The sequence below is a fragment of the Oratosquilla oratoria genome, chromosome 1 (genome assembly GCF_046742065.1).
Source record: "Oratosquilla oratoria isolate Oo_2021 chromosome 1, ASM4674206v1, whole genome shotgun sequence".
In the NCBI taxonomy this organism is placed as follows: Eukaryota; Metazoa; Arthropoda; class Malacostraca; order Stomatopoda; family Squillidae; genus Oratosquilla; species Oratosquilla oratoria.
This window is the reverse complement of record NC_134777.1, coordinates 114,377,779-114,405,278: the sequence shown is the minus strand read 5'-3', so window position 1 is coordinate 114,405,278 and position 27,500 is coordinate 114,377,779. Positions and strand designations below refer to the sequence as shown.

General features: G+C 47.4%; 1 pseudogene; it reads left to right on the top strand.

Moving 5' to 3' along the window:
• LOC143029540 (uncharacterized) overlaps nucleotides 1-27,500 on the top strand; it is a 35,530-nt pseudogene that overhangs the window by 7,940 nt on the left and 90 nt on the right.

Sequence of the window (27,500 nt, the reverse complement as noted above, 5' to 3'; positions counted from 1 at the left end):
AGGAGGCGGGGTAGGTGTCGTCGTCTAAGGCCCTAGACAGAGCCAGAACGCCTCCGTCTCTCCCAAGAAGGTTTCCGAAGTCACCAGGGGATGCTACCGGGGGCTGTCACTAGGCCTGGCTATCCTAACACGTAGGGTAAAGGTGGTGGCATTGGCTTCGGGAGGTGTCCTCTGGCGTTGGTGGCTCAGCTTTCTTCTTTTGTAAAATTCTCGCTAGCGATCCTTTCCTTGGGCATTGTATACTAATCTAAAATGTATGTGAATCAAGTCTCGTAATACACAGGATTTTAACTTCAAAAATTATTGCCCTCCAGCATGTTTTTTTAATTTCAGCATTTAATTTTCCATTAGAGAACTCTGAGGTCATACTATATAGACTGACCTATGAACAGTGTTATGACCTTACACTCCAACTATATAACATTGCTCAAGGGATACAGTAAAGGCTTGCAATGTCAGTGAGACTTTGAAGTCATGAGCGGGGTTCGAACTCGGGCTGCGCTGGTATTTGTTATCTCACTTTATCAGGGGTTAACGATAAAGCAAGGTTAAGAAAAAATTAATTAACGCAATGCGTTTGACCTGGTTTCCATAAGATTCTTTTGGGGCACCTCACCGTGACCCAAGCTGACCTGACACGTTCACAGGTCGTCTCGGCGTGAACGTCACCTTTTGCATCACAAGTTGACCCAGCCTGACCTGCTCCCCGACCGTCTAACCTCTGACACAACTGGATGACATTCCTCTGATCGAGCTTTCACACGACCTGACCTGACCCGGCTCGCGTGATGACGTCAAATGTAAACAAAGGGGAGGAGGAGGGGGAGGAGGAGGAGGAGGAGGAGGAGGTGAAGGAGGATTGCCGACCCGCGCGACATCTAGCGGCAACAATAGCTGACTTCATCATCAGCGCTATTTATTTGTTTGTTTTTTCTGTTTTATTCCAGGTCAACATAGGTCCATTCCCGGGGGGGGGGGGGGGGACAGACCTCTGCTTTCCCCCCCCCCCCATGAAATAGTTCAAAATTCAGGAGAGGAATGACATCAAAGGCGAGTTCCATCAGATACGAACTTGCAAAGCTGCGTATACACACATACCCGCGGTGGCGCGGTTGGTAGAGTCCCCGACTGTCACTACGGCGGTCCGGGTTCGAATCCCGCCCATGACTGAAATAATTTCAGTATCGCTGCGCTTCGAGTGGTTACTCCAACTCTCGTGGACGGGGAGTTGTGTGTGCGTGTAGGGTCATAGCATCACCCATAGATCGGTCATACGAGCTCTGAGCTCTCTTCCGGGAGGGACACAGTTCTCGATCACGAGTCCAACACGTGATCGTAGGACTCTTATGTACATGTACACGACGTCAAATGTCCTCCTCCCACTCGCAAAGAATAAAAAAGGTTCCCTCCCCTTCTCCAAACCACAGTCTTGGATCACGTGTTGGACGCTTGATCGACAGCTATTACCATCCCAGGTAAGAGCTCAGAGCCTGTATATAGCCCTGTCGATTAGTAATGCTGCGACCTTACACACACACACACACAACTCCCTGCCCACTATAGTTGGAGTACCGGCTCGGAGTGCGCTACTGAATTAATGGTTAGTCTCGTCAGAGCCTTAGTTCTGTAGACATGGGGATCGAGTTCAGATCTCCCTTGGACTAATAGGATGGATGACAACATCCCTGGGGCCCCGGGTCGGTTCATGGGACGACGTGAAGAGGTAAAATGACCGCGAGGAAGCGACGACGAATCACGTGATTGGTTATGACCCATCAAGGGAGAAAGGAGAGAGAAAAAGAGATAGAAAAGAGAGAAAATGAGAGAAAAGAGAAAAAGCTATAAAAGAGAGAAAATGAGAAAAAGAGAGAAGAGAAGAGAGAGAAGAGAAGAGAAGAGAAGAGAGAGAAGAGAGAGAAGAGAAGAGAAGAGAAGAGAAGAGAGAGAAGAGAGAGAAGAGAAGAGAAGAGAGAATTTTTTATGTGACTGGTGATAATTCCTGCAGCATCAAACGAGAGGTTATATCAATATATTTCGAATCTTATCTATGAAACAGTTTCGCAAAATAACAATTCATAAATCGAGATGTTTTCAATGAAAAGCAAACTCCCCTCAACAATAAAAATCCTTTAACTGAAATATGACATGACGTAAGCTACACATACACATACACACACGCACACACACACACACACACACACACACACACACACACACACACACACACACACACACACACACACACACACTTGACGGCGCAGTGGTAGCGTTCACGGCTGCCACTACGGTGGCCCGAGTTCGAATTCCGCTCAGAGCTGAAGTAATTTCAGTATCGCTGCGCTGCGAGTCGTTACTCCAACTTTCGTAGGCGGGGAGTTGTGTGTGTGTGTGCGTGTAAGGTCACAGCATTACCCATAGATCGGTCATATATGAGCTCTGAGCTCTCTTCCTGGAGGGAAATAGTTGTCGATCACGAGTCCAACACGTGATCCAAGACCATGAAGAATCACACAAACACACACACACACACACACACACACACACACACACTCCAACTCTCGAGGCTGAGGAGTTAGGGTATGTGTGCGTGTGAGGTCACAGCATTACCCATAGATCGGTCATATACAGTATGAGCTCTGAGCTCTCTTCCGGAAGGATAATAGCTGTCGATCACGAGTCCAACACGTGGTCCAAGACCATAGCGAATTACAAGCACGCACCTGTCTTTTCTTCCTCCTTCCCCGCTCTCTCTCTCTCTCTCTATCTCTATCTCTATCTCTCTCTCTCTCTCTCTCTCTCTCTCTCTCTCTCTCTCTCTCTCTCTCTCTCTCTCTCTCTCTCTCGTCTTTGACCTCTTCCATGGCCTCTCCCTCTGTCTGACGACTCCCCTTTTCTTCACTCCCTCCCCCCATCCCCACCCAGTTCCGGGGACTCCATAACTCCCTGTCAGGATGAGATTGGAATCTTGGAGTCCTTGAATTTGGAAATCCAAATTTTTGGATCAAGAAAAAAAAAAAATCGAAGACATTCTGGACTTGATTTTCACTTCGTCTCCTCCACATGACGTCACTGCTTTCAGGCGAATAAAGTCGCTTGGCTCTGATCAGAACAACGTCTGCAGTAAAGCGTCGTCGCCAGTTTAGAAATACCCTGAATGACCCCCTGCAGGACCACCCTTCCCCTCCCCACCAAGGGGAAAGGGGGAAGGGGAAAGGTGGGAAAGGGGAAAGGGGGAAAGAGGGAAAGGGGGAAAGGGGGAAGGGGGACGGGGAAAGAGGGGGAAAGGGGAAAGGAGGAAAGAGGGAAAGGGGGAAAGGGGGAAAGGGGGAAAGGGGGGAAAGGGGGAAAGGGGGGAAAGGGGAGAAAGGGGGAAAGGGGGAATGGGAGGAAAGGGGGGAAAGAGGGGACGGGGGCTGAGTTGACGATGAAGGCCTTTGTAGAGGACCTTTGTAGCGTAAACAGGAGCCCATAAGGTATACTCTATGTCCACTTGAGAGAAGCGATCGAAGGGCCAGGGTGTGGGGGGTGGAGGGGGGGTGTGGATGAAGGGAAAGCGTGAGCGAAGTGATATGGAACGGATTAGAATGAAATGAAGAGAAAATGTTTAATAAAATGAAGTGTAGTGAAGAGAAATGAAGGGAAGAAATGGGGAGGGTAGGGGAGGAAAGGGGAGGGGAAGGAAGGAGAGGGGAGAGGAGGGAAGAAGAGGGGAGAGGGGGGAGGTAAAGGAAAGGGGAATGGAGTGGAGGGGAGAGGAGGGAAGGAGATGGGAGAGGAGGGAAGAAAAGGGTAGTGGAGGGAAGGAGAGGGGAGAGTAGAGAAGGAGAGAGGAGAGGAGGGAAGGAAAGGGGAGAGGATGGAAGAGAAAAGGAGGGGAGGGAAGGAGAAGAGGAGAGGAGGGAAACAGAGGGGAGATGAGGGTAGGAAAGAAAAGGAGAATGGAGCGGAGTGGAGAGGAGGGAAGGAGAAGGAAGATGAGGGAAGAAAAGAGGAGGGGAAGGAAGGAGAAGAGGAGTGAAGGGAAGGAGAGGGGAGAGGAGTGAAGAAAAGAGGAGGGGAGGGAAGGAGAAGAGGAGAATAAGGAAGGAGACGGGAATGAGGGAGGAATAAGAAAGGGGAAGTGGAATAACGGGGAGAGAATGCTACTGGGTCTCCTCAGTTGCAGTGAAAATCACTGCATTTCCCTCAGTTGCAGTGCAGCTGTATCCTGCCACTGCTCCAGCTGTCTGAGGAGACGGGGGGCGTGAGGTGGGTGAGGTGGGCGTGAGGGGGTGAGGTGGGCGTGAGGGGGTGAGGTGGGCGTGAGGGGGTGAGGTGGGCGTGAGGGGGTGAGGTGGGGCGTGAGGGGGCATGAGGGGGGCGTGAGGGGGCATGAGGGGGGCGTGAGGGGGTGAGGGGGGCGTGAGGGGGTGAGGTGGGGCGTGAGGGGAGCGTTAGGGGATGAGATGGACGTGAGGGGGTGAGGGGGCGTGAGGGGGTGAGGGGGCGTGAGGAGTGAAGAAGGGCATAAGGGGGGGCGTGAGGGAGGGCATGAGGAGGAGGCGTGAGAGGGGCGTGAGGGGGGGTTCCCTTTTATCCAGGTCTGCTCAAGGCCAATTTAAGCGCACCTTTCTCTCGATCATTCCCCACTCACTCGTTCACTGACTCATTTACTGACTCATTGACTCACTCTCTTGAGTCATTCTATCTTGGTTTCGTTGCTCGCTAGTGCGACTTATTATGGTTGCCGTCAGGTGATTTTATTCACTGACTCGATGTGAATTCGTAGATGGCGGTAATCCTCCTTGCAGATTGTCTACTGCCGTCTAATGATTTTATTCAGCCAAGGAAACCAACCACTTACGTTCCTTTTGAGGACTAAGACATTATTTCGATTCGCTGGCTCGATGAAGAAGGACTTAGGCTCATAAAGATGATGATGATAATTAATGGATAAATAGATTATTTGATAAATGAATGAATAAGTAAATTAATAAATAGTTAAATAGATAAGTATGTAAGTAGATACATGAGTAGATTGATAAATAGATAAATAAACAAATAGGTAGATGAATAAACTATAATTAAATAAATAAATAAATAAATGAATAAATAAATAAATAAGTAAATAGATGAACAAAGAAATCAATAATACATAGATAAATAAATAGATAATAAACAGATTAGTAATTAAATTAGTCAATAAATTAATTACCAAATGCACAAATAAATAGTTAAATTTATTGGTTACTCAATTAATTGATAAACAAATAGATAAATTGATCAACCAGAGTTATTTTCTCCTAGTGTACATCGCCTATAGACTTTGGAAGAATTGTGCCATTTAAGACGTTTCAACCTGACCCATCTCGACATCATTATCAGAATCTTAGGCCAATCTATATATCCTTTCTTTTTTTTTTTTGGGGGGGGGGGTATTTCCTGTCCTACCATTTCTCCATGTAAGAGAAATAATTATCATTTCTTCCCGTTTTTCCTGTGCTACCATTTCTCCATCTAAGAAATAATTATCCTTTCTTCCCGTTTTTTCTGTCCTACCATTTCTCCATCTAAGAGAAATAATTATCCTTTTTTTCCCATTTTTCCTGTCCAACCATTTCTCCATCTAAGAGAAATAATTATCCTTTCTTTCCATTTCTCCTGTCCTACCATATCTATGTAAAAGAAATAATTTTGATTGTGTATATAGAAAAAATACAAACGACTCAACAATTAAACCTAAGCTATGAGGAAACTAGAAGATGATTAATTATCCAGATTTAGTGGTTAGGCAGATTCGAGACGCTGTGGGTCATTTTTGAATGTCCGCAAGATTTCACAGTTTCTGTCACTCACTGGGACGCTGCGGTAGCATTTCATGACAAGTAAACTCTATCATTCACTGGGACTCCTTGATCGTCATCTTAGTATTTTCATCAGTGACGTCTTCATGAAGAGCGAATTTTGTAAAAAAAAAAAAAAAAAAAAAAAAAAAATCTCCCTCCTCCCTCCCCCAAAAGTTCCTATTCTCCTCCACTCCTCCCCAACACCCCAACAGCGTTCTTACCCTCCTCCTTTCTTCCTCTCTTCCTCTTTCCATGCCTTCCCGCGGGTCTCGCTCTTCCCCTCCCCCTTCCAGCTCCGCCCCACCTCTTCTCTGATTTTTTCCTCCTCTTAATTGCTCTTTCCCTCCTCTTCCCTCCTCTGCACCCTCCCCTTCCCTCCCATTCACACCCTTCCCCTTCATTCCTTTTCCAATCTTCTGCCTCCTTTTTATTCACTTCCCCCTCTTCTCCCTCCCTTTCCCTCTTCTCTCCCTTCCCTTGCCTCTCCCTTCCTCTTTCTTCCTCTCTTCTAATCTCCCTCTCTCTTCTCGTCCCACCTTTCCTTTCTTCGACCCTCTTCCTTTTCCTTCCTTTCTCTTCCCTATTCTTCTTCCTCTCATCCCCGTTGCCCTCCTGTCCCCATTTTCCTCTTTCCCCGTCCTTCCTCCTCTCTTCCCTTTCCTTCCTCTCCTTTCCACTCCTCTACATCCCCTTTCTACTCCTTACCCTCCTCTCCTCTCCCCTCCATTCCTTCGCCTTGACCTACCTTCCCCTCACCCCCCCTATCCCCTACTCCCTTTCCATGCCCTCCCCTCCTTTCCTTGAGCACCTTCTAGAGTCTCGGTGGTTCAGTTGGTAGAGCATCGGCTTTGCTTCTCCGCAAGCCTCGGTTCGAGTCCGGGGACGACTGTCGGAATTATTTGATTGACATCGCCGTCACTGGCGATTCTATTCAAATAATAATAAATTGACATATAACTAATAATAAACGAGAATCAAGGAAATGATAATAAACAGATGCCCTCCCCTCCTTTCCTTGAGCTCCCCTCCTCTCTCCTCCTCCCCCCCGGGGGGGAGAAGGTCCCAGATCACGCCCCATGAGCACGTCACGATTGAGCGAAGCTGATAGATCCAATGGGTTGAATAGAATTGCAGCGAAAAGCGAAATAATCCGGTAAAACAGGATCTCGTTTTCCCCCCAAAAAAAGGTTTGCCAAATACACGAAATTATTTTATTTCTCGTATTTACCGTGAACACTGGGACTGGGGGATGGGGATCAGGGGGGAGAGGAAGGAGGAGGGGGGGAGAGGCGCGCGCGCACAGGGAGTGGGGGAAGGGGAGAGGAAGTGGGAATGGGAGTATGCACAGGGAATGGGAGTAGGGGAACGTGAAATATGGGAAAGATAAATCATATACGCGAAAGGAGGAAGAGGCAATAGAGGAGGGAGAAACGGTTTGTTCCGCAACCCAGGAATGAACTTTGTTACTCTACGCTGCACTCTTTCAACCTTCTGTATACCCTTCCTGTAATATGAAGACTAGCACTGTACACAGCATTCTAGGTTAGGTCTGACTAGGGCATTGTAAAGATTAAGAACAATTTCTTCGGTTCTAAACTCAAGAGCTCCACCTATAAATCCAATGAATTTATTTGCGGTTCTAATGACCTCCGAGCACCATTTACTTGGTTTGAGATCATTCCAGATCACAACAACAAGGTCTATCTCTTGTTCTACACTCCTCCGTTGTACACCATTCATAATGTAGCTGGCTTGGGCGTTACCATTACCAATATGAAATACTTTACATTTATCTTTACTGAAACACATCTGGGAATTTTTTGCTTATTCTCATAAAGTGTTCAGATCACTTTGTAATTCTTCTTATAATGTTATGGAGGAGGAGTAGGAGGAGGAGGAGGAGGAGGAGGAGAGGGAGGAGGAGGAGGAGGAGGAAGAGGAGGAGGAGGAGGAGGAGGAGGAGGAGGTGATGTTTGTAGCTGTGGTGGTTATATCTGTGACGATGGTTTTGGTTCTGATGGTGGTGGAAGTGATAGTTCTGAGCATAGTGGCGCTGGGGTTGGTGAGTGGTGCTCCACCATAGGCAATAAGTAAACAATGACAGGCGTAGATATGTATCAGTGTTTCCCTCCTCCCTCTCTCACTCTCTCTCTCTCTCTCTCTCTCTCTCTCTCTCTCTCTCTCTCTCTCTCTCTCTGCATATTTGACTGTCAGCACTCCTGAAAGAGTATCTCTCTTTCAGTGCCTGTCTGTCTGTCTGTCTCTCTGTCTGTCTGTCTGTGCACGGCCGACCTGGCCTCCACGCTCTACTTAATGAACATCGTCTGCGTCAGCTGACCCGTGACCTCATCTTGACCCCGCCGTGACCTCGCTCGGGGAGTATATATATGTCCCGGAGGAGTGTGTGTTATGAAAGGGGGGGAGTGAAAAGGAGTAGGGAGGGGGGAGGAGGGGGAGAGGAGGGGGGAGAAGGAAGAGGGGACGCGAATGTCCGGTTTTAGGACCAAAAAGTCTTGTCATAAAGTCCCATCATTTTCTCCCAGCTGCTGCTCTTGGCTATGGAGAAAAGACCCCAGACACATATCTACGCACCTACCAGAGCGAAATGTTTCGACAAGTTTGACAAGACTATTTTGGTTGACCGAGGAGGATTACGTGTGTGTGAGAATCTATAACTGTTTGTGTGTGTGTGTGTGTGTGTGTGTGTGTGTGTGTGTGTGTGTGTGTGTGTGTGTGTGTGTGTGTGTGTGTGTGTGTGTGTGTGTGTGTGTGTGTGTGTGTGTGTGTGTGTGTGTGTGTGTGTGTGTGTGTGTGTGTGTGTGTGTGTGTGTGTGTGTGTGTGTGTGTGTGTGTGTGTGTGTGTGTGTGTGTGTGTGTGTGTGTGTGTGTGTGTGTGTGTGTGTGTGTGTGTGTGTGTGTGTGTGTGTGTGTATGATTCACCATGGTCTTGGATCACGTCTTGGACTCGTGATCGACAACTATTTCCCTCCCGGAAGAGAGCTCAGAGCTCATATATGACCGATCTATGGGTAATGCTGTGACCTTACACGCACACACACAACCAACTCCCCGCCCACAAGAGTTGGAGTAACGACTCGCAGTTTAGCGATACTGATATTATTTCAGCCCTGGGCGGGATCTGTACCCGGACCGCCTTTAGTGGCAGCCGAGAACTCTAACCACTGCGCCACGATGTGCGTGCGCGCGCGCGCGCGTGTGTGTGTGTGTGTGTGTGTGTGTGTGTGTGTGTGTGTGTGTGTGTGTGTGTGTGTGTGTGTGTGTGTGTGTGTGTGTGTGTGTGTGTGTGTGTGTGTGTGTGTGTGTGTGTGTGTGTGTGTGTTCACACACGTTCTCACATACCTCTCATTGTGTGGGCGTACATAATATGTATATACATGTTACGTGTATGTTTGTGAGAGGGAGAATAAAGAGCGAAAGAGAGAGGGAGAGGAGGGTCGAGGGATAAAAAGAGTGAGACAGACACACACACACACACACACACACACACACACACACACACACACACACACACACAAACAAACATACACACACACACATATACACACAGAGTGAGAGTGAGAGAGAGAGAGAGAGAGAGAGAGAGAGAAGAGAGAGAGTGGGGGGTGAGAGAGAGAGAAGGGGAGAGAAGTAAGAGAGCAATACTGGATGAAGTGGAAGGGGAGAATAGTCGAAGAGAGGGACAGCTAAAGAGAGAACGGAAGAGAGAGGAGGCGAGAGCTGGAATCCTGAGCTCTTTTTGCCATTTATGTTATTATAGCGGCCGAGAACAATGTGAAAGGTCATCCATAATATATTAGTGACCTCTCCACCCTCACCCGACACGCGTCGACACCTTTTTGCATACCAGCCAGCCACCAACCAACCAACCTCTTCTGACAAGTGGATAGTTGACAACCTGCATGAGATGGGGCTTGTCTGTCTTTTCCCTGCCTGTCTAAATGCCTACCTGCCTGTCTAAATGCCTGCCTGATTCCCTGTCTGTCTGTTTTCTTGCCTTAATTTCTGCCTGTCTAAATGTCTGTCTGCCTGTCTAAAATGCCTGTTTTCCTCCCTTAATGTGTGCCTGTCTAAATGTCTGTCTCCCTACCTAAATGCCTGTCTGCCTGTCTAAATGCCTGTCTACCTGTCTAAATGCCTGTCTTAATGCCTGTCTGCCTGTTTTCCTACCTTAATGTCTGCCTGTCTAAAACGCCTGTCTGACTCCCTGTCTGCCTGTTTTCCTCCCTTAATGGGCTGCCTGTTTAAATGCCTAGCCGTTTGTCAGCCTGTCTGACTGTCAAGTATCCTGCCTACCTCTCTACCTGTCTACCTTCCTGTCTGCCTGCGTACCTACCTATACATTCTGATGCACGCACTTACCTATCTATCCAATCTACCTATCAACCTGCCTAATATAACTTTCTGCACGTACCCACGTAACTCAGGGCCTAGTGGGTGAAAATACACAAAGACAACCATGGACTGAAACCCACGCAGAATCGGGAAAAAAAATCCCCACCTCCCACTCCCCCCACCTCCCCTCCACCGAGCCTCGGTCAGATGAGGTCAAGCGTGATTGGTCAAAACGACACACCATTTGGGCCTGTCGAGAGAGTTGACAGTCAATTAACAACTAGTTTTTGGCCCCGATTGCAGATCAACTAGGAACACCGACCAAGATATTTCGTTGTATTTCATTCTTCAGAGAAAGGAATCTTTAAATCAGCTTTACATACATACGGCTATGCAGAAAAACCACTAGGAAAATAACAGAAATGAGACCGAGCGCTTTCGTCTATTCAGACCTTGAAAATGTCTGAATAGACGAAAGCGCTCGGTCTCCTTTCTGTTATTTTCCTTGTGGTTTTTCTGCATAATTATAATCACGCGTTCAAGTGATTTCTTCTGCACATAAGACTATAATCATACCAAAATTCCATTTTCCCCCTTATATATGGGTGGGTGGGGTAGCCTAGCCAAGACATGGAAACTATCATCTATCAATATACCAAGAGCTTTTTTCCCCCTTATAAGAGAGGTAGCCAAATCAAAGGCACGTATCTACTAACCCCCTCCCATTCCACTTTCATCCACCATCCTTCCTCCCCCCTCATCTTAGCTCCTCCTGGATGACGGGTCATCCCTGTATCTCGCCCACTGCCCTGGGTCAGAAGCAATGCAGCAAGACACAGTACATCCAAAGCAAAGCAGCTGATTGTAAGAATGTAGTTATTGTCAGTCAGTCTCTAGCTTTCAGTAACATTTATTATTTACTTTTTCGTAGTTCCATCTTTTAACAGAAACTACAAAAAGGAGAACAAATTGACTGGCAATAATCACATTACTCATACAAAGAATTATGTGATTTATAGACGATTTAGATATTTGGCGTAGTCGGCAGTGTGCTGGCCTCGGAGTCGTTTAGTTAACGGTTCAAATCCCGCACTCTCCAATTCCCAGCAGTGACCACTTGTTACCTGCCCCCCCCCCAAGGGTCCAAGCGCATAATAGGGCAAAGGTGACGGCTTCGGCCGCAGGTACTCAGTGCTTCTTAGCGTAAGCTCCTTATTACCATCATTCAACTATTCATCCATCGATCTATCCACACATACATTTCTCCACCCACTTATCCACACACCTATCCATCCACTTACTCTCCCAAGCATCTATCCTCTCACCCACCCACTCCATCTATCCTCTCATCCACTCACCTACCCTCTCCCACACACATCTATCCACTCTCCCACCCTCCTCCACACCCATCCATCCTTCCACCCACCTCATCTACCCGCCCAATCTATCCATCTATCCACACATCTCGGAGGCACTTCGCGTGTGGGTGAGATCTATAACTGTTTGTGTGTGTGTGTGTGTGTGTGTGTGTGTGTGTGTGTGTGTGTGTGTGTGTGTGTGTGTGTGTGTGTGTGTGTGTGTGTGTGTGTGTGTGTGTGTGTGTGTGTGTGTGTGTGTGTGTGTGTGTGTGTGTGTGTGTGTGTGTGTGTGTGCGCGCGCGATGTCTCTTCGTCAGCCAGAGACACCTGAAGAAACTTTTTCCACCAGGGCGGGGGGAGGGGGGGAGAAGGAGGGAACTAGGGGGGTACTAGGGGGGAGGGATAGATAGAACGTAGAAGAGAAAAAGGGGGGCGGGGGATAGAGGTGGGGGGGGGAGGAAGGGAGAAAAAGACGTCTAAAGATTGTCTCCCATTGACTTCTCTCTCATCCGCGTCCCGAGAATCGTCATCTATTTTCTCTCCCTACTTACCACCGTCCACCTTTTTGTATTTTTTTTTCGTCTGTTTGTCATTTCGGAATCGTATAAAAAAGCAATCACAGTGCATATTGTGTTTGTCCTTTAACTGGATATAAACAAGAGTATGTCCCATTAGGATGTCTATCACAACGGGATATACTGAAAACACTGTGAATGCAGAATTTTATTTCGATTCGAAAGTGTTTTTACCTTCGGCAAAAGATGATCGATAGTTCGCTTTCAATTTTGCTTCAATGCCCGCGACTGATGTTGCTGATACTGTTGATACTGCTGATATTGCTGATGTTGTTGATATTACTGATGTTGCTGATGTTGCTGATACTGCTGATGTTGCTGATGTTGCTGATGTTGCTGATGTTGCTGATGTTGATGATGTTGCTGATATTGCTGATACTGCTGATATTCCTGATACTGTTGATGTTGCTGATATTGCTGATGTTGTTGATATATATAATGTTGCTGATGTTGCTGATACTGCTGATGTTGCTGATGTTGCTGATATTCCTGATATTGCTGATGTTGTTGATATTACTAATGTTGCTGATGTTGCTGATACTGCTGATACTGTTGATGTTGCTGATATTCCTGATATTGCTGATGTTGTTGATATTACTAATGTTGCTGATGTTGCTGATACTGCTGATAATGCTGATGTTGCTGATGTTGATGATGTTGCTGATGTTCCTGATATTGCTGATACTACTGATATTCCTGATACTGCTGATACTGCTGATACTGTTGATACTGCTGATATTGCTGATATTACTGATATTGATATTGCTGATGTTGCTGATATTGCTGATACTGCTGATATTGCTGATACTACTGATATTACTGATGTGGCTGATGTTCCTGATATTTCTCCACCTTATCATAGGAGCTCATCTCGCTTTGTACCAGAGATAACGATAACAGAGAGTTAATAAGTCAACGATTCTTTATTCCTACTCTCTTATTCAAATGTTTTTTTAAGAAAAGATCTCAATTTTCTCTCCTCGTTCATTCCTCCTTTATCTCTCTCGCTCTCCTGCACACTCTCACTAAGTCACTCACTCACTCACTCACTCTCTTTCGCTCTCTCTCTCTCTCTCTCTCTCTTTTTTTCTCTCTTTCTTTCTCTCTCGCTCCTTCTTTCTTTCTCTTTCTCTCTCTCTCTCTCTCTCTTGTTTTTTCTCTCTCTCTCTCTCGTATTCTCTCTCGCTCTCCCTCTCGCTCTCTCTCTTTCTCGCTCCCCCCTCTCTCTCTCTCTATCTATCTATCTCTCTCTCTCTCTCTCTCTCTCTCTCTCTCTCTCTCTCTATCTATCTATCTATCTCTCAGTCCATCTCTCTCTCTCTCTCTCTCTCTCTCTCTCTCTGTCTCTCTTCCTCTTCCTCTCTCCCCCCTGCCTCTCCCTCTCTCTCATTTTCTCTTTCCTTTTCCTCCCCTCTCTCTCTCTCTTTTTACTTCAAATTTAGTTTTGTCCCTCTTCTCGCAGACATTTTCTCAAACTTTATGTCTCCCAGTTAATTTTACAAGATTAACTCTCTTCCTCTAACTTGTTTATTCCATTAACCCGCTTCTCCTTCTCCCTTCTCTCTCTTCCTCTTTCAGCCTCTCTTCTTCCTCTCTTCCTTCCTCCACATCAAACTTTCTCCCTCCTCTCCCTCCCTCCCTCCATCTTCCTCCTCTCTCCCTTCTTTCTCTTCTTTTCTCTCTTTCTCTCTCTTCCTCTTTCGGCCTCTCTTCTTCCTCTCTTCTTCCTCCACATCAAACTTCCTCACTCCTCTCCTTCCCTTCATCTTCCTCCTCTCTCCCTTCTTCTCTCTCCTTCTCTCTCTTTCTCCTTTTCTCTCTATCCCTTTCTCTCCTTTTATTCCTCTATCCATCCCTCTCTTCTCCCTACACTCTCTATGCTCTCTCTCTCTCTCCCCCTATGCCCCTACACTCTCTCTCTCTCTCTCTCTCTCTCTCTCTCTCTCTCTCCCCTCTGCCCCCTACACTCTAAGCTCTCTCTCTCTCTCTCTCTCTCTCTCTCTCTCTCTCTCTCTCTCTCTCTCTCCCTCTGTCCCCCTACACTCTTTATGCTCTCTCTTCCCCTCTTACCCCTACACTCTCTATGCTCTCTCTCCCCGCTCTTCTCCCTACACTCTTTATGCTCTCTCCCCTCTGCCCCCCTACACTCTCTATGCCCTCTCTCTATTCTCCCCCCTTTATCCCCCCTCCTCTCCCCACCCCCCACCTGGCCATCCTCCAAGCCTCGTATATTACCTCTGCCGTGTACACACTGGCGTGGCGATGCGAAAAAACACTCTTTGCTTTTTCGGGAGTTTCGGGGGGCGCGGGGAGGGGGCGGGAGAAGAGGAGCCGGGGGTGGGGGGAGGAAGAGTTTAGACCCCCTTCAAGTCGGTTCTGCGATTCATGGGCTCTCCCTCCTCCTCCTCTTCCTTCTCCTCCTCTTTCTCCTCTTCCTCTTCATTCTCCTCCTCCTCCTCTTCCTTATCCTCCTCCTCTTCCTCCTCCTCCTCCTCCTCTTCCTTCTACTTCTACTCCTCCTCCTTCTCCACCTTCTCTTCCTCCTCCTTCTCCTTCTTCTCTTCCTCCTCCTCCTCCTCCTCGTCTCATTCCTACTCCTCGCCTCCTCCTCCTCCTCCTCCCTTCCTCCTCCTCCTCCTTCCTTTTTCCTCCTCCTCCCCTCCTCCTCCTCCTCCTTTTTCTTCTCATCCTCCTTCTCCTCCTCATCTTCCTTCTCCTCTTCCTTCTTTTCTTTCTCCTTCTCCTTCTCTTCCTCCTCCTCATCCTCTTTCTTCTCCTCCTCCACCCCCTTTTCCTCCTCTGTTGAAGGAACCGGCGACTTCGCGAACTAGGGGATGAGGAAGAGTGTGTGTGGGGGGGGGGCCCTTTCCTGAAAAGGGGGTCCCGATCTATGGAGGACAATTTCAGACTCCTTCCTCTCGCCCCCCTCCACCCCCTCCCACTTCCTCCCACCTCCTGAATGAAATTCCTCGTGCCGATGAGCAAGACCATGAGACAGAACCACTTGGACTTCGCCGTCTTGAAGAGTCGAAGCATTAATGAATACGAAGACACAAACAGAAATCTCAAGACCAGGAGAGGGGGGAGAGGGGGAGGGGGGAAGATGGGAGGAGGGGGAAAGGAGGGGGGAGGAAAGGGCACCGTTCCCTCCCGGGGGGGAGGGGGGGAATATGATCAGAGGGAAATGGGCGAGTTAGAAAAATGTCCGGTTATTACTATTTGCTTTGGCTACATGGAGGTGGGGGAAGGAGGCGGGGGGAATAGGGCCGGGGGGCGAGGGGCGAGGGGAGAGGGGCGAGGTGAGAGGGGCGAGGGGGCGAAGGGCAAGGGGCGAGGGACAGGGGACCTTCCTAATCCAAAGTATTTGGCAGGGGACTGATGTATTTGGGAAGAGGGGGGGAGGGGGGCGCCCCTCTTTACGAACTTGCAAGGGGATTTTTGCCCTCGGTTGGGGAAGTTCGGCAAAGTCTTTAATCGAGAGAGGGGAGGAAAGAGAGAAGAGAGAGAGAGAGAGAGAGAGAGAGAAAGGAAGAGAAGGAGAGAGAGAAAGAGAGAGAGAGGGAGAGGGATAGCTAGATAGATAGATAGATAGATAGAGAGAGAGAGAGAGAGAGAGAGAGAGAGAGAGAGAGAGAGGGAGAGAGAGAGAGAGAGAGAGAGAGAGAGAGAGAGAGAGAGAGAGAGAGAGGGAGAGAAAGAGGGAAATAAAGAGAGAGAGGGGAGATAGAGAGAGAAGAGAGAGAGAGGAGAGAGATAGATAGATAGAGAGATAGATAGATAGATAGATAGAGAGAGAGAGAATCTCTTTCTGTAAGCTGAATGAGATCCCCGTGTGAAAACCAAAACCAAATTCCTGGCGCCCGAATGCTCGTTCGCCCTTTCCCACAAAACTGAATAAAATCGTCTGATGGCTCCAAGAATAAAAGGCAAGCACCGACCGTGACCCTCGTGGGGTTCAACAAGTCAGTTGTCAATCTCCTCGTTTGCCGGGGTTTGCTCTTAACTGAATAGAATTGTCTGTCGAGAGTCATGATCAGGAGTAGAGTGACCTTACTCTTGGTACTGAAGGGGATCGTTGAGACAGAAGCCAGACACTCTGTCGCCAACGGGGATGTTGGCGCCACAAAGATGAATGAAACCCTTTGGCGCCAGGAAGGATAAAAGGAAGAGTCACGTGATGCGGAACAGAATAAGGACAGTGATGGCGTCCTTGGGGACAGGCTTTTGGTGCCTGCTGTGCTTCACTGTTGTACCCTTAAAAAAAAAAAAAAAAAAAAAAAAACATAATACTTATCCCGACCCTACAGAATCCCATTTGAAATCCGGCATCCCATATAACCGGAGTTGACCCGTGTTTGCTGGCAATATACAACCGTAAACTTATTCATCAACTGCTGTGCTAAAAAAAAATGTATATAAATAAAAAATAAAAAATAGAAAAATAAAAAAATAAGGATAAAAACACTGACCGGGCCGGTAACGCAAGAACAGATTTTCTTCCCAGCGGGTCCCTTCTCCCCCAGGATCCTCCACCCTTTCCCCTCCCCCTCCCCTTACCCCTGCCCCTCCTCCTCCCCCTTCCCACTTCCCGGGCGATGGTATGGCGTTCTGGTTGCCCGGGAAGGTCAGGACAGGTTGTCAGGTCATGTCAACTAATGCCAGGTCAGGTTATTTCATGTTAGGCCATTCCATGTTAGGTCATCCCATGTCACGGGGATTCCATGCTAGTTCAGGTCAGGTGATGTCAGGACGAGTCAGGTCATGTTAGTGGTGAAGGGACCGAGTAAGAAATATTTCTAGTTTTGCATCAATGACGCGCTAGTGGGAACGTTCACTAACCTCGCCTGAGATACCTATTAACACTAGATACAATCAACATCGAGAAACTCGAGGAGGATTACATGCAGAAATTGATACGTGGTACAACTAAGGACTCGAATCTCCGCTAGCACGTAACAAGTTATATAAATAAATATATATATATATATACATATATGTATATATATATATATATACATATATAAATACATATATGTATATATATATATATATATATATATATATATATATACTGTATATATATATACATATATACATATATATATATATATATATATATATATATATATATATATATATATATATCGAGTTGAAAGGGTGGTGAGGTAAACGTCAAAAAACCGTAGGAGTTTTATTACTAACGTTTCGTCCTTAAAGGACTTCCTCAGAGTATCATACTTAGAGGAAGCCCTTTAAGGACGAAACGTTAGTAATAAAACTCCTATGGTTTTTTGGCGTGTACCTCACCACCCTTTCCACTCATTTTGTCATACATATTTCAACATAATATATATATATATACATATATACATATGTATATATATACATATATATATATATATATATATATATATATATATATATATATATATGTCACTACCACTTGTTCCGTGCTAGCCCAGGTTCGAGTCCTTGGCTGTGCAATGTTTCATTTTCTGTATATTGGCCTCCTCGAGTCTCTCGATGTTGATGGCTTAGAATTAAAGTGAATTGTGGCTGATAAAAATATATATCTGTTCACTGACCCATTCAGTATTGTACATGTATATATATATATATGTATATGTATATATACATATATGTATATATATATATATATATATATATATATATATATGTATGTATATATATATATATAACTTGTTACGTGCTTGATGGTGTAGTGGTCAAGTCACTACTAGCACTTGTTACGTGCTGGACTTGGTTCGAGTCCTCGGACCGTACCACGTTTTATTTTCTGCATGCGCCTCCACGGTATTTCCGATGTTGATGACTTAGAATTAAAGTGCATTGTGGTTGATAAAAATGTAGATATATATATATATATATATATATATATATATATATATATATATATATATATATACATATATATGTATATACATGTGTACATGTACCCATGTAGAAATACACAGCTATGCACACACGAAGATGTCGTAAACCTTACGCGCCCGGCACCTTATAGCGCGTCAGTGGCAAATATCCGCGCGGAGCATTACCAACGCTTGGAGTCCCCTCGACCCGAAACCGTTTCGAAGCTTTACGAGTCGTACGTGAGCTCGCTCGTAACACGGGAGACGTTTCGAATGATCAAGTGAATCAGTTCCCCCGTTCGAACCCCCACCCCTTCACCCCTTTCGCTACGAGGGGGGAGGGGAGGGGGGAGGGGGTGTTTCAAGGATCTTAATAAAATCGTCTGACGGCAGTTGGAATGGAAGGAGGTATGGAACGAAATGATGACGTCTGCTGCTGCTGGTTTTGCTGGATTCGTCATCGTTATGGGGGAGGGGGAGAGGGAGGGGAGGGGGGACTCTTTGCCCCCCCCCCATCCCCACCCCGGTTGGTGTTGCGTGGCTGTGGAGGTGGAGGTGGAAATGATCGTAGAAATGTTGTTGTTGTTGTTGTTGTTGTTATTGTTGTTGTTCTTGTTGTTGCTGCTGCTGCTGCTGCTGCTGCTGTTGTTGTTGCTGTTGTTGTTGTTGTCATCGCCGTTGTCATTGTCGTTGTTGCTGTCGTCGTTCTTGTCGTTATCGTTGTTGTCGTCGTCGTTATTGTTGTTGTTATTGTTTTTGTTGTCGTCGTCGTCGTTGTTATCGTTGTCGTTGTTGTTGTTCTTAGTGTTTCCGCTGGTGATGGTGGATCTGGATGCGGCACCAACACCACATCCGACGTTGTTACGACTGTGACTCTCATATCCACCTCGAGCAGCCGAGAGAACGAATCTCTCCCCCCTCCCCCTCCCCTCCCCCGCCACCTCTTCCTCCACCCGGCCCCGTCTACAGTCCCAGCAACACTGATGTCCTCGTTTGGAATCGAACTCGCTCACGTACACGCTACTGTCTGCTTATGAAGTTACACGTGTCAGTAAATACTGCTTGTGTGTGTGTGTGTGTGTGTGTGTGTGTGTGTGTGTGTGTGTGTGTGTGTGTGTGTGTGTGTGTGTGTGTGTGTGTGTGTGTGTGTGTGTGTGTGTATTCACCTCGGATCTGCTGCAGTCTCTGTCGAGACAGCCAGACACCACCCTACGGCAGTGAGCTTAGAGCTCATTATTTTCCGATCTCTGGGTAGGTCTGAGACCACTCACACATCACACACCGGGACAGCAAGGTCACAACTCCTTGACTAACGTCCCGTACCTACTCACTGCTAGGTGAACAGGGGCTACACGTGAAAGGAGACAAACCCAACTTATCTCCGCCCGGCCGGGGAATCGAACCCCGGTTCTCTGGCTTGTGAGGCCAGTGCTTTACCAATCCGCCACCGAGCCGTGTGTGTGTGGGTGTGTGTGTGTGTGTGTGTGTGTGTGTGTGTGTGTGTGTGTGTGTGTGTGTGTGTGTGTGTGTGTGTGTGTGTGCGTGCGTGTGTGTGTACGCCTCTCTCTCTCTCTCTCTCTCTCTCTCTCTCTCTCTCTCTCTCTCTCTCTCACTCACTCAATCTCTCTTTCTCTTTATCTCTCTTTTGACGACCATTGTCAAAATATCGCTTTTACACATTCAAAGACACGCACACACATACACACGCACATGCAAAGGACTGAAATAATTTCAGTATCGCTGCGCTGCGGGTTGTTACTCCAACTCTCGTGGGCGGGGAGTTGGGTGTGTGTGTGTGTGTGCGTGTAAGGTCACAGTATTACCCATAGATCGGTCATACGAGCTCTGAGCTCTCATCCGGGAGGTTAATAACTGTCGATCACGAGTCCAACACGTGATCCAAGACCATGGTGGATGCACGCATATGATCGGAAACTTATTAGGCAGACTGACGCGCGTAAGTGCGTTCGTTCATATAAAGGAGCATAAAGCCGCGTATAGTTCCTGAAGTTTATTTCTATTTCAGGGGGGCAGGGGGGCAAGGGCAGGGGGGCAAGGAGGGCAGGGGGCAAGGGGGGCAAGGGGGGCAGGGGGGCGCAAGGGGCAAGGGGCAACAGCCACAGCTGCCGAGCTGAGCGTAGCGGTAGAAAAGTGACGGTAGGCTAGAATCATAATAAATCGACAAAAAAAAAGGGAAAGCATTATCGCTACAATGTAAGCACAACCCAGACATTTTTCCAAAATTTGTGAAAAAGTGTATAAATAATGCGGCATAAGTCAGTTCACATCATAATGAATTATACATGACAATCGTTGAGCTTTTCGTTCGTGTGTGTTCTGTGCGTTCTGAGAACAAAACAAACAAAGCTATAAATGGAGTTACCTGGAACAAATTCAACTATAATACATATTACATAAGACATGGCAGAAAGACGGGGCACCACGCATGTAAGTCTTCTCTCTCGAGTGGCGAGCAAGGAAGTGATTAGAAATGCTTGGCCATGAGAGAGGAAGACACTAACTCCGGGGAGGGAGGATTTATTTCACGAATAAAATTTCTTGAAGAACAAAGTTTTCTTAAAGAAAAAAAAATAGAAGAACAACGATAAATGTGTAGGCATACACACAAATACAGGCGCATGCATGAACACACGTATATGCACATACACGCACACGGGTATAAATTCACACATGAACACGTACACACACATACACACATACATGCACACACACATACGTACACACACACGTGCACGCACAGGCACATGCATGAACACATACGTATATGCACATACACGCACACGGGTATAAATTCACACACGTACACGTACACATACATACACACATACGTGCACACACACATACACCAAGTGAATACACACACGTGCACGCACAGGCACATGCATGAACACATACGTATATGCACATAAATTTACACACGTACACGTACACATACATACACACATACGTGCACACACACATACACACATACGTACACACACACACATACGTGTACGCATACACACACACACACACACACACACACACACACACAGAAGAAGAGGAAGGAGGTGGGAGGGTGGAGGGAGGGGTCTTCGTTCTCCGACGGAACAGATTCAGTTGACGATTCTATTCCCGCCCAGGCCGACCACCTATGAGCTTTTACAGACATTTGATCCTGTACGTCTCTGTGAACCAGGAGGAGACATTGTCCCAAAAGAGCCTTCGATGTCGTCCACGGAGATCTTATACCAAGAGGAGACTAGACAACAACAACAACAACAGCAACAACAACAACAGCAACAACAACGACAACAAGAGCTTTTATTCCCATGGTTTAGGAAGAGAGTGGGTCAGGTTCGATTGTCCAACAAGCGTACCGGGGATAGGGACGGGGAAGGGGAGATGGGTAGTACCTAGTATGGTCCATGCATCCTCGGCTTAACCCCCTCCCCACCTACCTCCACCACTCCTCCCTTGGGGGACCCCCCCCCCAACTCCAAAATTTCACCTCTTCCCAACCCCCAACCCCCGTGACTTTTCTTTTTCTAAACTTAATTTTTATTCTGTTCCCGTCAGTCAGTCAGTTCGTCAGTCAGCCCGTCAGTCAGTCAGTCAGTCAGTCAGTCCGTCAGTCAGTCTGTCAGTCCTTCCATCCGTCCGTCCGTCCGTCCATCCAGACCAGAACAATGTCACGTGACCAAGAAGCTGTCATTGATTGAATGACATCGTTTAGTATTAACCAAGATAAAGGGCGAGAGCGTCTTCAGCGTGCGGACGACGAAGTTCGTAAGGTTGTGTCCGTAGACGGAGAAGGACTAAAATAACCTTCAGGGGAGATGGTTGGGAAGGGAAGCCATGGGAGGGATATAAATCACCTGGCGGCAAAAAATAATGAGAAGGAAAATGAGCACGCGGTATGGAAGGCGCCAGTCGGGAGTGGGGGCTTCGACCCCTTTTGCCACGGAGGTAATTTAAATCACCTGGCGACAGACAAAGTATGAAGCAAAGTATCACCCGGTAATGGAGGCTCTTTACACTGTCGAAACCACGGTTGCAATTTTCCAGATATTCCCCACTCGGCACCGCCACCCCCCCCCCCATCCCCCCCAGGTGGGACGGGGGGCGGGGGGAGGGGGCAAAAGAGGGGGTGGGAGGGGAGGGAGTGCATTCCGGCTCCGAATCCCCATTACATGGCCCCATAGTCCTAAATTAAGGACCCCGCGACGCACCCCCGGCCGAGGACATTGGTACCTGACCCTTGGCTCATCGCACATACACGTACTCTCTTAGCCGAATGTATATCTCGGTGCTGTCGTTGCGTAAGTGCAATTTTCTGACCAAAATTAATTTCACTTGTAGAGAAATTACTGTATGTATGCACGTATTTATGTATATATGTACGTATTTATGTACGTATTTATGTATCTGTGTATGTATGTGTGTATGTATGCATGTATGTATGTATCTATGTATGCATGCATGTATATATGTACGTATTCATGTATGTGTGTATGTATGCATGTATATATGTACGTATCCATCCATCTATCTATCATTCTATGTACATTCTATCTATTCATCCATCTATCTATATACATTCTATCTATCCATCCATCTGTGTGTACATTCTATCAATCCATACATATAAGTACATTCTATCTATCCATCCATCTGTGTACATTATATCAATCCATACATCTATGTACATTCTATCTATCGATCCATCTATCCATATACATTCTATCTATCCATCCATCTATAAATGTACATTCTACCTATCTATCCATCCATCTATTCATCTATCCACCCATATCTCCATCTATCTTTCCATCTGTCTACCTGTGTACCAAAAGGCTTCACTTCCTTATAAGGAAATTTTGTATTCATGTTTCATCGTAATTATATATATATATATATATATATATATATATATATATATATATATATATATATATATATATATATATATATTTTTTTTTTTTTTTTTTTTTTTTTTTTTTCCAAATGGTAACTTAAGCTTTGGTCTCTATGATATTTCAGCCAAATTGACTTGAGCAGCTATATCATCATATGATCACCACCTTTGCCCTAAGTCCTAGGACTTCCAAGACAAATTATCGGGAGCTGAAGGACTCGAACCTAAACCCTCGTCGTGTGAAATAGGACCGAAACCAGCCTGCCACTCGGCACATCGCGCGTAAAAGGACGAGAAACGCGAACCTATGTGGAACCGATCACTCGACACATTACGTAGTCATAGCTCTTCTGAAAGTGTACGAAATGAAGAGAAACACTCGCCGAAGAGAAAACGGCTCTCGTGGTCGGTGGCCAAATACGTCAGACTCAGGTGTGGGGACACTTTTTCTTTCTTTCTTTCTTTCTTTCTTTCTTTCTTTCTTTCTGCGACTTCTGTGCAAATTCGAAATGAAACGCCTCCGCTTTGGTCACACGTAGTCGCGTTCAAACGTGTTCAAACGTGTTCAAACGTGTTTTAATTTAGAGGTGATTCGAATACCGGGAGGAGGAAATAGCAATTGAGGTCGCAAATGTAGAGATTGAGTACTTCGTCAACTATAATCGGTTCTTCCTTTTTTTTTGGGGGGGGGGGGCAATGTCGCCCCGAAGATGTGGAGTCACAGAGGAACCCAAGAAACAGTTAAAACATCAAAAAAAAATTTTTTTTTTTTTTACTAAATTCCGCCACCATCATAAAATGGGAAACACCAGATAAGATCATAAGTTCCTCTCCCAATTGTGCATATACACATGCATGTACGATTATGCTGACATACACACACGCATACATATCACCACTACTAATGTTACCACCATATCTGATAGCTCGATCATCACCAGAATTAAAATTATCACAAAAAAAATCTCCATCACAGCCACCGTCATCACCCTTGCCACCATCTATACCACCATCTCTACCACCACCATCACTACCACCACCATCACTACCACTACCATCACTACCACCACCTCTACCACCACCATCACTACCACCACCTCTACCATCACTACCACTACCACCACCATCACTACCACCACCTCTACCACCACTACCACCACCACTACCACATCCACCACTACCACCGCTTCCACCATCACTACCACCGCTACCACCATCACCACTACCACTACCACCACTACCACCAACCCCACTACCACCACTACCACTACCACCACTACCACCACTACCACTACCACCATCACCACTACCACCACTACCACCACCACCACTACTACCACTACCACCACTACCGCTACCACCACTACCACTACCACCACTACTACTACCACTATCACCACTACCACCGCTGCCACCACCACTACCGCTACCACCACCGCCAATACAACTACCACTACCACCACCACTACCACCACTACCACCACCGCCACCACCACTACTACCACTACCACTACTACCACTACCACTACCACCACTACCACTATCACCACTAGCACCCCTGCCACCACCACTACCGCTACCACCACCGCCAATACAAATACCACTACCACCACCACTACCACCACCGCCACTACCACCGACCCCACTACCACCACTACCACCATCACTACATTACCACCACCACTACCATCACTACCACCATCACCACTACTACCACTACCACCATCACCACTACCACCACTACCACCACTACCACTACCACTACCACTACCACCACTACCTCTACCACTACTAGTACTACTACCACTATCACCACTACCACCGCTGCCACCACCACTACCGCTACCACCACCGCCAATACAACTACCACTACCACTTTCTGGAAACTAAGTCTAACCTTGGGCTTCGTCCGGGGGAGTAGCTCCCTCCCCCAACCCCCGCCCCGCCTCTCGAAGATACTTCCGGGTTCGGAGGTTCTTTCTTCGCGGAGTCTTCCGAGGCTCTTTCTTCGCGGAGTCTTCCGAGGCTCTTTCTTCTCGGAGTCTTCCGAGGCTTTTTCTTCGCGAAGTCTTCCGAGGCTTTTTCTTCGCGGAGTCTTCCGAGGCTTTTTCTTCGCGGAGTCTTCCGAGGCTCTTTCTTCGCGAAGTCTTCCGAGGTTCTTTCTTCGCGGAGTCTTCCGAGGTCCTTTCTTCGCGGAGTCTTTCGAGGCTCTTTCTTCGCGGAGTCTTCCGAGGCCTTCAAGAGTCCGGACACGGATGACGAAGGCTGCCAGAAACAGATTGAACGTTAAAAAGCGCAGAAAAACTACTTTGAAGTGATTGGGTGATCCCACAGCCTTCCACGAAGTCCTTTGACCTGATTGGGTCGGGCTCCTGGATCGTGAACTCCATGCGTGCGCTGATTGGCCGAGACTGTCCGTTGCGTCATACTTGGCTCGAGTGGGGGGGGGGGAGTAGGGGGGCATCGTGGGTGACATTTTATGAGGATAGACGGGGTCATTAAGGAACCCCGTAGCTCCCAAAGGTCCCACTTCAGGTCAAGAGTCCTCCCCCAGTCGAGGGGGAACACTGGGGGAGGGGGGAGATGAGGAAGGGGGAGAGCGAGGTGATTGCCAACGGCGTAAGCGAGAAGCACAAAGAATTTAAAAAAAAAAAGAAAAAAAAAAGAATACTTACGAGGATGAAACCTTCGCAGATTTGGGGGAATCGATGTTTACTCAATTTTACCCCCTTGGCTGTAAAGTAACTTTTTCAATAAACGTTTGGCACTTTCCTCTTCCGCCGGGCGCTTTCTCCATCCCCCCCCGCTCCCTCCCTCTTTCCTCCCCTCCCTAGCCCCCCCACCCCTTCTCCCAAAGCGAACGAAAAACGTTATTCGCCCAGAATTCATTACCCGCACGCAACCCAAGAACACCCTTGAGCGGGTCTTGCCTGGTTGTCGGGATGGGGAGGGGGTGAGCTTTATTCTTACCCTGGGGGGAGGCGTGAAGGGGGGAATAGCTCTTCCAAATTCTAGTGGAATGGCTCCCCCTCTACCTCCCCCCTACCTCCCTCCCCCCTCCCTCCCTCCACCACCTCGGAGAGACAAAGTCTCCCTGGTCCTTCGTGTCTCCTTAGAATCTCTTTTGGTCTCAAAGACATCGTCTCAAGCAGGCCCTCTTCGCTCCTGAGAACGAGGTCCCACGGACATGAATAAAATCGCCTGACGGCATCAGCATCCGAAGGAAAAGTTCCACCCGGTATGGAAGTGGTACTCGAAATAGGGTGTGACGCCTTGGGTACTGTGACTTGCCACTGAGGTGAATAAAATCGCCTGGCGGCACTCATTTCAAAAGGGACCAGTACCACCCGGAACGTAAGGGGTTCACTTGCTATCCAATTTTGAGATCACTCAAAATTAAAAAAAAAAAAATAGAAAAAAAATAATGGTTGTTTTCAGTGACCCTATCTTTTTCAGAGCGCATAAGCGTTTACGAGTATACAACTAACGTTCCTCAAGAGATTCCGGGCCTTGTAGCGGTTACACACTCTGCCACATCAACCCCTCCCCCTCCCCCTCCCCTTCCACCTCCTCCCCTCCTCTGACCAACCCCCCTCCCCCCACCCCCTCCGCTCCCACCAAGACCCGAAAGAAGCTGCCAGAACATTCTGCGTTTGAATTTCTAACCGTTTTTATAACGAAAGTTTGGTCGTATTTCCTTCCCGCCTATTGGTCCTCTTGCCTTACGAGGTACACAAGACAATTCCGAGCGAGACGTGTCTTCTGGCTCCGGTTCTGAACGCGGGCCATTGCAGGCGCTGTGTCTTTGGTTTCTGCATTGTGTGTGTGTGTGTGTGTGTGTGTGTGTGTGTGTGTGTGTGTGTGTGTGTGTGTGTGTGTGTGTGTGTGTGTGTGATTCACCATGGTCTTTGGATCACGTGTTGGACTCGTGATCGACAGCTATTTCTCTCCCGAAAGAGAGCTCAGAGCTCATATATGACCGATCTATGGGTAATAATGTGACCTTACACGCACACACACACACACCCAACTCCCCGCCCACGAGAGTTGGAGCAACAACCCGCAGCGCAGCGATACTGAAATTATTTCAGCCCTGGGCGGGATTCGAACCCGGACCGCCGTAGTGTGTGTGTGTGTGTGTGTGTGTGTGTGTGTGTGTGTGTGTGTGTGTGTGTGTGTGTGTGTGTGTGTGTGTGTGTGTGTGTGTGTGTGTGTGTGTGTGTGTGTGTGTGTGTGTGTGCGTGTGTGTTCTTTGTTTATGTGTACAGACATATAAGTATGTGCGTCTACACATATGTATTCGTGTGTGACACCAAAGAGACCCAGAGGAACCAGAGGGAGAAGAAGAAGGATGACGAGGGGCCAGAAGGAGGAGGAGTAGGATGAAGAGGAGGAGGGTGAGGAGGAGAAGGCGAAGGAGGAGGAGGAGGAAGGAGGAGGAGGGCAAGGAGAAGGAGGAGGAGGGCGAGGAGGAAAAAGAGGAGGAGGAGGAAGAGGAGGAAAAGGAGGAGGAGGAGGAAGAGGAGGAGGGCGAGGAGGAGGAGGAAAAGGAGGTGGAGAAGGGCAAGGAGGAGGAGGAGGGTGAGGAGGAGGAGGAG